At 44.5% G+C, this 10,967-nt stretch overlaps 1 protein-coding gene across 2 annotated transcripts in view; it reads right to left on the minus strand.

Moving 5' to 3' along the window:
- Positions 1-3,720, minus strand: part of MIER2 (MIER family member 2) — a 130,525-nt gene extending 126,805 nt beyond the window's left edge. The window contains exons 1-2 of one of the 2 annotated variants that reach the window (XM_082243459.1): positions 3,637-3,720; positions 1,916-2,081 (exon numbers count right to left, since the gene is read on the minus strand). The gene's annotated coding sequence lies outside the window, so the exon portion shown is untranslated. Of the gene's footprint in view, positions 1-1,915; positions 2,082-3,553 lie in introns of both variants that reach the window. The other variant, XM_082243460.1, reaches the window with a different exon arrangement.
- Positions 3,721-10,967: the final 7,247 nt, after the last annotated feature.

A 10,967-nucleotide genomic window follows, 5' to 3' on the forward strand; every position in this document is an offset into this window, starting at 1 on the left:
GTAGAAATTTTTAAAATGTTGCCTATGGGGATTTTTAAGTACCAATGTTTGGCGCCATTCTGTGAGCGTGCGCAATTTTGAAGCATGACATGTTGGGTATCGTATTACTCGGCGTAACATGATCTTTCACATTATGGAAAAAAATTGGGCTAAATTTACTGTTTTCTTATTTTTTAATTTAAAAAAGTGAATTTTTTTTTTTAAAAATTGCATTTGGAAGACTGCAGCGCAGATATGGTGTGATAAAAAATATTGCAACGATCTCCATTTTATTTTCTAGGGTCTCTGCTAAAAAAAAAATATATAATGTTTGGGGGTTCTAAGTAGTTTTCTAGCAAAAAAAATGATTTTAGCTTGTAAACACCAAGTGTCAAAAATAGGCCCAGTCTTAAAGTGGATAAATGGACAACTTTGTGTAAAGTTCTACTTGGATGTTAGGCCTCTGTATGTGGCTAGGCTGTGTAAAAGTGTTACACATGTGGTATCGCCATACTCAGGAGGAATAGCAGAATGTATTTTGGGGTGCAATTTTTGATATGTACATGCTATGTGTTGGAAATATTTCATAAATGGACAACTTTGTGTAAAAAAAAATGCATTTTCATTTTCTTTCCACAGTTTCCAAAAACTTGTGGAAAAAAATGACACGTTCAAAAGACTCATTATGCCTCAAAAATTATACGTTGGGGCGTTTGCTTTCCAAAATGGGGTCATTTTTATGGGGGTTTCCATTGTCCTGGTGCTCCAGGGCCTTCAAAATTGCGATAGGTTGTCAGGAAATTATATGTGTAATTTATGCTCCTAAAATGTCGGACGGTGCTACTTGGATGTTAGGCCTCTGTATGTGGCCAGGCTGTGAGAAAGTCTCACACATGTGGTATCACCATACTCAGGAGGAGTAGTAGAATGTGTTTTGGTGTGTAGTTGCAAGAATATATATGCTGTGTGAGAGAAATAACCTGTTAATATGTCAATTTGTAAAAAAAAAAAAAAAAATCTTCATTTTTGCAAAGAATTGTGGGAAAACAATTACAACTTCAAAAAACTCACCATGCCCCTTATTAAATACATTGGAATGTCTACTTTCCAAAAAGGGGTCATTTGGGGGGTATTTGTACTTTCCTGACTTTTTAGTGTCTCAATAAATGGGATAGGCCTTCAGTACATCAGGTGTGATCAAGTAAGGTCAATTTTTAATGATTAGCACCATAACTTGTGGACTCTATAACTTTCACAAAGACCAAATAATATACACTTATTTGGGTTATTTTTACCAAAGATAAGTAGCAGTATAAATTTTGGCCAAAATTTGTGAAGAAAAATGACTAATTTGCAAAATTTTATGACAGAAACAAGGAAAAATTTGTTTTTTTTCACAATATTTTCAGTCTTTTTTTATTTATAGCACAAAAAATAAAAAACCCAGTAGTGATTAAATACCATCAAAAGAAATCTCTATTTGTGTGAAAAAACGGACACAAATTTTTTATGGGTACAGTGTTGCATGACTGAGTAATTGTCCTTCAAAGTGAGAGAGCGCTGAAAGCTAAAAATGGGTCTGGGCAGGAAGGGGGTGAAAGTGCACTGTAGGCAAGTGGTTAAACTGACCCGACCCGATCCCACGCTAAGCTGTCAGCCAGGGCTTCACTGTGGAGGTGGGTGCAGAGGACACATCTGACAAGCCCCATAGTAAGTCTATGGGTGATGTCACTTCCCATTCATTTCACAGCTGTGTCCTCTGTAGAGCTTCCGCCGCTTGAGATAGGATCGGATTGGCTTCAAAAAAGGTATGTATACCGATTTCTTCTTTACAGGGCTAGATAGGTTAGTGTTAGATCGTGGAAGTCTATAGATGCAGGGATTTTAGTTTTTGGGTGGACTAATACTTTAACCTGAACTCATTTAGATCTCTTACCTCTACGTCCCCAGTGACCCAGGATGGTTCTTGCTCCTCCTGCGCCAGGATCTCAGTTATTCTTTGCCCCTTTTTTCAGTGGACCATTGATGGCTATAAAGCAGGCAGAGGTTGCAACTGAACTTGCATCAGGCAACGCAGTACAACATGTGTCCAGCGGGTGTCCCTAAAACCACACAGAACGAACACATTTTTACTCCAAGACAATCATTCTTCCCAGCCCTGGTCTTATTGTTGCACAAATTCCATAAAAATCAATAGACATCTTAGGTAAAAGTCTGGCGAACTATCCCTTTCTGCCACTTCTGAAAAGTATAGTCAGAAACAAATCCAGGTATGAAAATCGTGTCGTCCTCCTCCGGCAAAATTCCATTAATACCAACTCCTTCTATTTATGGCAACATGCATTCCATTCTGGTTAATTTGTTACAGCAATTAGCTGAAAGAATAAATCAAAAAGTATATAGGCCATCACCGTGAACGACATCAGAAGGCGATGAAAATAAAGAACTATGGAAAAATAAAAAGCGATGTATATCTCTTACCGGGGGGGGGGGGGGGGGGGGAACAATACTGTATTTGCGATTTCCCAATAAAACTTGGGCCGTTTGATCCCTGGCTGTTAACGTGCGATCATTCTGTCGCCTTCTAACGTGCTATCATTCTGTCGCCGACTAACGTGCGATCATTCCGTCGCCGTCTAGCGTGCGATCATTCCATCGCCGTCTAACGTGCGATCATTCCGTCGCCGTCTAACGTGCGATCATTCCGTCGCCGTCTAACGTGCGATCATTCCGTCGCCGTCTAACGTGCGATTATTCGGTCACCGTCTAACGTGCGATCATTCTGTCGCCGTCTAACGTGTGATCATTCTGTCACCATCTAACGTGCGATTATTCTGTTGCCGTCTAACGTGCGATCATTCTGTCGCCATCTAACATGCGATTATTCTGTCGCCGTCTAACGTGTGATCATTCTGTCACCATCTAACGTGCGATTATTCTGTTGCCGTCTAACGTGCGATCATTCTGTCGCCGTTTAACGTGCGATCATTCTGTTGCCGTCTAACGTGCGATCATTCTGTCGCCGTCTAACGTGCGATCATTCTGTCGCCGTCTAACGTGCGATCGTTCTATCGCCGTCTAACGTGCGATCATTCTGTCGCCGTCTAACGTGCGATCATTCTGTCGCCGTCTACCTAAGGGAAAAGGGGTTTAGGAGAATGAGAGGAAGCTGGGTATTGGGTGCTGAGGGTCTGAGGGCACTTTTTACTGGTCTGGGAAGAAAAGAACACAGCTGGGTGTGTGGTGAAGTGCAGAAAGTGCTTTGGCCTCAGTTTTTTTTATTCCTCTTGTCCCATTTCATACCATAGAGGTCATTAATCAGCAGGAGTTGCTCATTTGGGATATTGATGGGAGGAATGTGTCAGGGCATAGGCTGGCATTCCAGCCCGAGCATAGAGGTTTTTATTGGGGCTGGAGAGACTTTTCACTGGCTTCCTACACAGAACTAATGACGTGTACATAAGATGTAGTCTTTTCATGCACCGCAGTCCCCCCCCCACCCACTCCCCTCACACAATTACCCTCCACACGCCCCGGGCTCGCCTTCATAAAAGCGCAAACTTCCGCCGCATACCTCGGCATTTCAGCGCCCTCCCCGCGGGGTCCCCTCCGGGCGGAGCTAGCCCCTGGTCGCGCCACACCCTGTAACCCGGTTACCTCCAGCCGCCGAGTACCGGAGCAGGAGGAGCAGCGTGGCCCGGATGTGAGCGGCGAACACGATTGGCAACTGGGCGGAAGGAGGGGCGTGCCTCAGGTAGAGCTGTCACGTGACGCGCATGAGCCGGTCCGTACTTAGTAATTAGTAGAAGGTGGGAGTTGGTGGTGGGCGCTCAAGTATCATACTAGATGCCTGGCCCGTAGGAGCGAGCACACGTCATTCCGTTGTCGTCTTTAGCCTTGCTTTTCCGTCTTCTGCCAATAGAATGGTCGGTTTGGAGGGTTACCTTCACATTTGCTTATTGGCCACAAGAGTCATAACCGTGTATACTCCATAGGGTCTACCTGTGGACCAGAACACACATGACTGGAATAAACAAATACACAAACAAGATTTTGTGGAAAAATGAGGCCACATCCCCTATATTGGGTTCAGAAATATCAATAAGAATTCAAAATTAAAAAACTTTTTATTTTTTTTAACCCAAAAACTTTCACTCACCCCCAGATGCACCCCAAAAATACTTGTGTCCTACCTAGATATTAGAAGGCCATATAATAATCCCTCCAGCATAGAGATCCTCAAACTACGGCCCTCCAGCTGTTGTGGAACTACACATCCCATTAGGCATTGTAAAACTCAGACAGTCACACACATGACTAGGTATGATGGGAATTGTAGTTCCTGAACAACTGGAGGGCTATAGTTTGAAGACCCCAGCTTACCCCCGGGACAGTCAGGGCTAGTGCATTTAAGCAACAATAGCCTCTGAACTGTCCCCTGTTTCACTTACCTGTAAGAAGAAATACTTACCTTGAAAATGTCTTGTCCAGTGCTGCCATCTCAGGTGTGGGCAGCTGAAGCTGGATCGTCCCTCTTTGGTGACATTGGAGTCCCAGAACGCCCTGCTCGTCACTTCCGGGGTAGGCGCATCATCCCTGAACAGCTTCTGGGCATGACCAGAAGCTGTTCAGCAGAGAATGACGTGCCTGCATCGGAAGTGACGAGTGACTCCGGTGCAGGCACATTGACTCCTGGTATCGATGACGCTCATCTCCCAGGAGGCAATGCAAAGGAGGAAGTGACGTCGGGGGCCGCGGCCGCAGAGGGAGGAAGTGGAAGGAAGGTAAGTTAATTTTCGGAGAAAATAAGGTAAGTGAAGCAAAAAAAAAAAAAAAAACTATCCAATTCTTTTTTCAGGTTATTTTATGCTAACAGAAAATGCAAAGTTGAAAAATAGGGCGGAACTCCGCTTTAAAACAAAAAAAAAAACGTAGAATACCAGTCTGTCTTTTAACATATACTAATGTCAGGCAGTGCCGGGACAAGGTCATCCAGCGCCCAGGCAAATATTCCAAACTGCGCCCCCTCCTTACATTAGGGATAGGGTCAGGTCACCGCCATCCCTGCAATAACCCTTTGCGCCCAGGGCAGCCATCCCTCCTGCCGTCCCGGCCCTGATGTCAGGCTTTCCACACAAGCACCCCAAGCAGTTACCATCCAACCCTGCCAACCTGGGGACTGTCCTAACCCTCAACAAAGCTCAACTCAAATACTGCTTGACACCATTCCTCATCTTATATACAAAAGATACTCTTTTGAGATACCGCTTTATGGCAACACTCGTGTTGACCACCAGTTTATTAACAAATGTTTTTGCTGCTGCCAGACTCATCCACCTTACCAATCGCTCAGTGTCCGCTACTCCTCTCCGTCAGAGATGGGCTCGGGTGTGTTCGAGTTCATACGTGCCCGATCCTGCCAGAAAGCTGCACTCCGCTAATCACAGGCAGTGAGACATTTCCCGATCCGCAGCTGCACAGATCAGGAAATGTCTCACTGCCTGTGATTAGTGGAGCACAGTGTCGGCTTCCTGGCGGGATCGGGCACGTACGAACTCGAACACGCCCGAGCCCATCTCTGCTCTCTGTTAATTCCTCCACTGGCTTCTGCTCACCCAACAAATTAAAGTGGAGTTCCACCCTTAAAAGTCACTTTGCCCCATCTGCTTGATCTGTGTCACCTGAAAAATAAATGGATAATCACGATTTTGTTTTTTTTTCTTTACTTACCATGTTTTAGAAGAAAATATACTCACCTTACTTCCTCTCTCTTCGGCCGTGGCCGGCGCCTTCACTTCCTGCTTGCATTGATTCCTGGGAGCTGAGCGTCATCGCTCTCAGGAATCAATGCGCCTGCACCGGCCCGCTCGTCAGTTCCGGTGCAGGCAAGTCATTCACTGCTAAACAGCTTCTGGGCATGCCCAGAAGCTGTGCAGGAATTACATGCCTGCATCAGACATGACGAGCGGGGCCGGTGCAGGGCATTCTGGGACGAAAAGGACACAGAAGAGGACGGCGAAGAGGACGCGCTGGCATCCGCTGCCCACACCTGAGATGGCAGCTCTGGACAAGACATTTTCAAGGTAAGTATTTCTTCTAAAAGGTAAGTGCGACCCAGGACAGTTCAGAGGCTATCCATTGTGGAATGCACTAGCCCTGACTGTCCCGGGGGTATTTTTATTAAAAAAAACTTTCCGAGGGTGGAACTCTGCTTTAAATTCAAAATAGTAACATCTTACAAAGCCATCTACAATTTATCCCCCAGCTACATCACTAGCCTAGTCTCAAAATACCAAGCTAATCACTCTCTTCGTTCCTCTCAAAACCTCCTGCTCTCTAGCTCCCTCGTCCCCTCCTCCCATACTCGCCTCCAGGACTTTTCCAGAGCCTCTCCAATCCTATGGAACTCCTTACCCCAATCTGTCCGATTATCTCCTACTTTATTAGCTTTTAGACGATCCCTGAAAACCCTCCTCTTCAAAAAAGCCTATCCTACCCACACCTAACAACCGTACTTCCATTTTCTCCATCAGCTCATCCCCCACAGTTATTGCCTTTTGTTTCACCTTAACCTCCCTTCTAGATTGTAAGCTCTAACGAGCAGGGCCCTCTAATTCCTCCTGTATTGAATTGTTGTGTAACTATATTGTCTTTCCTCATATTGTAAAGTGCTGTGCAAACTGATGGCACTGTATAAATCCTTTATAATAATAATAATAATCTGGCTTTGTTATATCACACTTTTTTCTACTTGTACTTGTAAAACCTTGAGTTGATATCAAGCTATAATTGTACTGGTACCTTTTCAAAGAAAGCTATTTTGGAAAAAAGAAAAATGAAAACTCGAAAAAAATAAAGCAAAAAGTTCAAGCAATGATACCAAACCGTTTAGTCTTTAAAATGTAACCCCTAGGGGCCGACAGTACAGGCAGGTGGGCCTTGGCACTGTGTATTTGTGTACCAATTTGCAGACACAGCTGTGCCGGCAGCTAGTGGAAAGCTCTTGTTCGCTTCTTGAGAGCGGGAACTTTACAATCATGTGACCCCGGGCCGGGAGGCACCAGCGCAAAGGGGTGAAAGTCGAGTTCCACCCAAAAGGTGAAAGCTCTACTTATCTGCTTCTTCCCCCCTCCCCCTCCGGTGCCACATTTGGCACCTTTCAGGGGGAGTGGATACCTGTCAAAAACAGGTAACCACTCCCACTTCTGTGTAAGGCCCTCGCAGCAATCTATGTAATTTATGGCCCCTCCTCCTTACCCCCACTGGCTTCTGGGAGACACACTGATCCCAGAAGACAGCAGGACCATTCATAAAGTGCAGCATGACTCGTGCATGTACAGTAGGAAACAGGCTGTGAAGCCAAAAGGCTTTAATTCCTGTTTCCCTTAGGTGGACACAGATGTAACCACACTGTGTTCACCTATAAAGTGGATGACATTCCCTCATGAAGTTCTATGCAACCAAGAAAACATGGAGGGTTGGGCAGGGAAAGTGATCGACCCTTTGTCACCTATCTGGGGTATGTTGTCTCTGCAGAGGGAGTCACTACTATTCCAAAACATGTGGAACCTGTCACTTCCTAAATTAGACCGAAAACGTCACTGAACTAAGGCCATTCTTGCGATTCTGCTGCTACTACAGTCGTTTTTTTAAAAAATTTGCAAAAATAGCTCAACCCCTCAATTAGTTGTTAAAGAATGAGACACAAAAGACCCGCCCAAGCCAAATAAGCCAAGTAAAGAACCCGGAAAGCCTTGAGAATCTATTTGAGACCAGTGAACAGTTCAGTGAGAGCAGGCATTTCGCCAGTTGAAGAGGAGTCTAACCAATGCTTCGGTGCTGGTGCTATGGATGTTGGCTAAAACATCATTTATTTTAGCATATGAACACCAGTCAAATAAAAAGCCAATGCTTTTCAGCCATCAGACCTTAATCATGGCTAACACATAAGTGACACAAAACAGCTTAAATAGTGTAGACTAAATCACATGGTTAACCCCAAGGGTCACATGACCCAAAAAAGGGGTGGTGGCAAATATCAAAACATACAAAAGAAGAACACTATAAGCATATAATTTGACTGTATGTATATAAAATCATGTATCGCAAAGATAAAAAAGGAACAGCAATGCATGGATTGCATGGAGGTTTACAGAGACCTCAAAGGCTGGGTGCTGTGTGTTTGAGGCTCACCAGACATTGCATAGGAGGTAGTAGCTCGGATGCACTGGTTTCAATGCTCCAGTGCTAGCCTATGTTGACCCATCTAAACCATATAAACTACACATCAATGTTAACAGAAACAGACTGGGTAGGGTACTATACTAAGAGCATGATGGGCATCTGAGACTAGTCTGACCCCTGTCGAAGGAAACTACCCCACTGACATTTCGGAGTTTCTGGCCTTAAAGTGGGCAGTGGTAAACAAGGTAAAGAACTACCTTTATGTTGGATCAGACCTATTCTAGCATTGTCCCTTTGACACAACGGTTCTGTTTTAATCAGCAAGATGGAGCTAATTACGAGTTAACTGATAATACCGTGAAACTGAGACCTCTCACACTCTAATGTTTGTAAACTATATGCCTTGTATACTCAATACGCAGTTTCCTGACATCAGGATATTATTACTTTGTACTGTTTGTTGTCGTTGTATATTTTCATGCATACCTCTAAATAAAGAATAAAAAAAAAGAACTACCTGTATGGTGCAGACTTTGTGGTCAAGACCGACAACAGCCCACTTACCTATGTACTCACCACGACCAAGCTAGGTGCTACCCAAAGTATCACCTCCAGAAGGGGTCCAAGCCCAGTGTCAAGGGGCAGATCACCATGCCAAAGGGGCGACAGGAGCTAACGCTGTCGGAGTCACTACTGCTGGCATTCCCAAATGTTTCTGTGACCTTTCCCAGGTAAGAGGCGAAGGCCTTCCCAGGTTGTCAAAGAAGGATCTACAGAAAGATCAACAAGCATAATCCCTCTGCAATCTAGTGCTGAAAGCTCTAGAGAGTCAAAACTCAGACTTGCTACTAACAGATACTCTGAAAGAAGCACTATTAGTCAACAGGAAGTGGAAATGGTTGCAGTTGAGAGAAGGGTTGGTCTACCAAAGGGGCTCCTCAGACAACCCTGACGAGAGATGGCAGCTGTTCCTACTAAACAAACAAAAACACAGAGACCATTTTAACAAACTTACATGATGAGCATGGCCATCTAGGCCCAAAGAGGACTTTTAAGCTACTCAGAAACTGCTTCTCTTGGCAATGTATACAAGCTGAAGTCGAGGGTTACTGTCACTGTAACCTAGGGTGTATTCAGGAAACGTTTTTACCAACCAAATCTGCGCATTGATTTCCTGTGTCTGTAGCATGACTTGAGTGTGCAAGGGAATGTCCTGGTAGTAACTGACCAATTAACCCAGTACTTCCCAACCAAAGACCAACAAGCCTCAACTGTATCCAAAGTTCTTGTGGAAAAGTTTTTCCACTATGACCTGCCTCAGCGTATCCATTCTGATCAAGTTAAAGACTTTAAGAGTAAGCTCATCGAAAGACTGTTAGATCACCTGGGTATTCAGAAATCCAGAACAATTCTGTCATTCTCAAGGGGGTCCACAGCCGTAACGATTCAACTGCATCCTTCTAGACATACTTGGGACTCTCAGCTGAAAAGAAACAGCATTGGGGTAGGCACATTGCAGTAGTAGTAAATGCGTATAATGGTACTGAGAATAGTACCGACACTATGGGCTATCCACCATACCTGCTGATGTTCAGGAGGGAAGCTTGACTACCTTCTCTTTCTGATCATTGGAACTTCCTTAGATCAGATGTCAATAACATCTTACCAAGGATTTGTAGATCATTTAAGAAAGAATTGGAAAATGGCAAATGACAAAGCTCTGGGGGCCTCCAATGTCTGAGGCCAATGGAACAAAAATAACTTTGTCCTTAACCACTTCAATACAGGGCATTTTCACCCCCTTCCTGCCCAGGCCAATTTTTAGCTTTTAGTGCTGTTGCATTTTGAATGACAATTGCGAGGTCATGCAACACTGTACCTAAATTTATGTCATTTGTTTCCCCCACAAATAGAGCTTTCTTTTGGTGATATTTGATCACCGCAATGTTTTTTCTTTTTTGCTAAACAAATAAAAAAAGACCAAAAAGTTTGAAAAAAAAAAAAAAGTTTTTTGTTTATATTATAAAATTTTGTAAATAAATACATTTTTTCCTGCACTGATGAGCACTGATGAGGCTGCACTGACAGGCACTGATGGGGTGGCACTGATGATGAGGCACTAATATGCAGCACTGCTGGACACTGATAGGCGGCACTGATATGCAGCATTGATTGGCACTGATAGGTAGCACTGATATGGAGCATTGGTGGACACTGATAGGTGGCACTGATAGGCACTGATAGGTGGCACTGATGGGCACTGGTGGGTGGCACTGATAGATGGCAATGATGGGCACTGGTGGGCAGCACTGATAGATGGCAATGATGGGCAGCAGTGATGAGGAGGGCACTGACAGGCTCCCTGAGCACTGATTGGCATCCCTGGTGGCATGGGTGGGCATCCCTTGTGGCCATGGGTGGGCAATCCCTGGTTGCTCTAGTGGCATCCCCCAAGGGTCTGCACTGGTAATAAAATGCTCTGATTACCAGCACAGACCTCCTACCCTGTCAGGCGCGAACTGAGGAAAGCCTATCGTGCTGGACGTCATATGATGCCCAGCCAGAATAGAGCAACCACTTTGCGGCCGTCATTTTGCTATATGAAGTGGTTAAAGTAAGACTTGCAACTTGGGGACAGAGTATTGCTGAGAAATCTAGGTGTTCTAGGGAAACACAAACTATCCGACCACTGGCAACCCGCAACCTTTTATAGTCTGCAATATCAGATCCACCCAGAATGAAAGACGAGCCCATTAAAAATATGGTACCAGAACCATCTTTTGCCCATAGCAAAATCAGTTTGA

Source organism: Pelophylax lessonae (assembly GCF_965119305.1).
Source record: "Pelophylax lessonae genome assembly, chromosome: 1".
Lineage (NCBI taxonomy): Eukaryota > Metazoa > Chordata > Amphibia > Anura > Ranidae > Pelophylax > Pelophylax lessonae.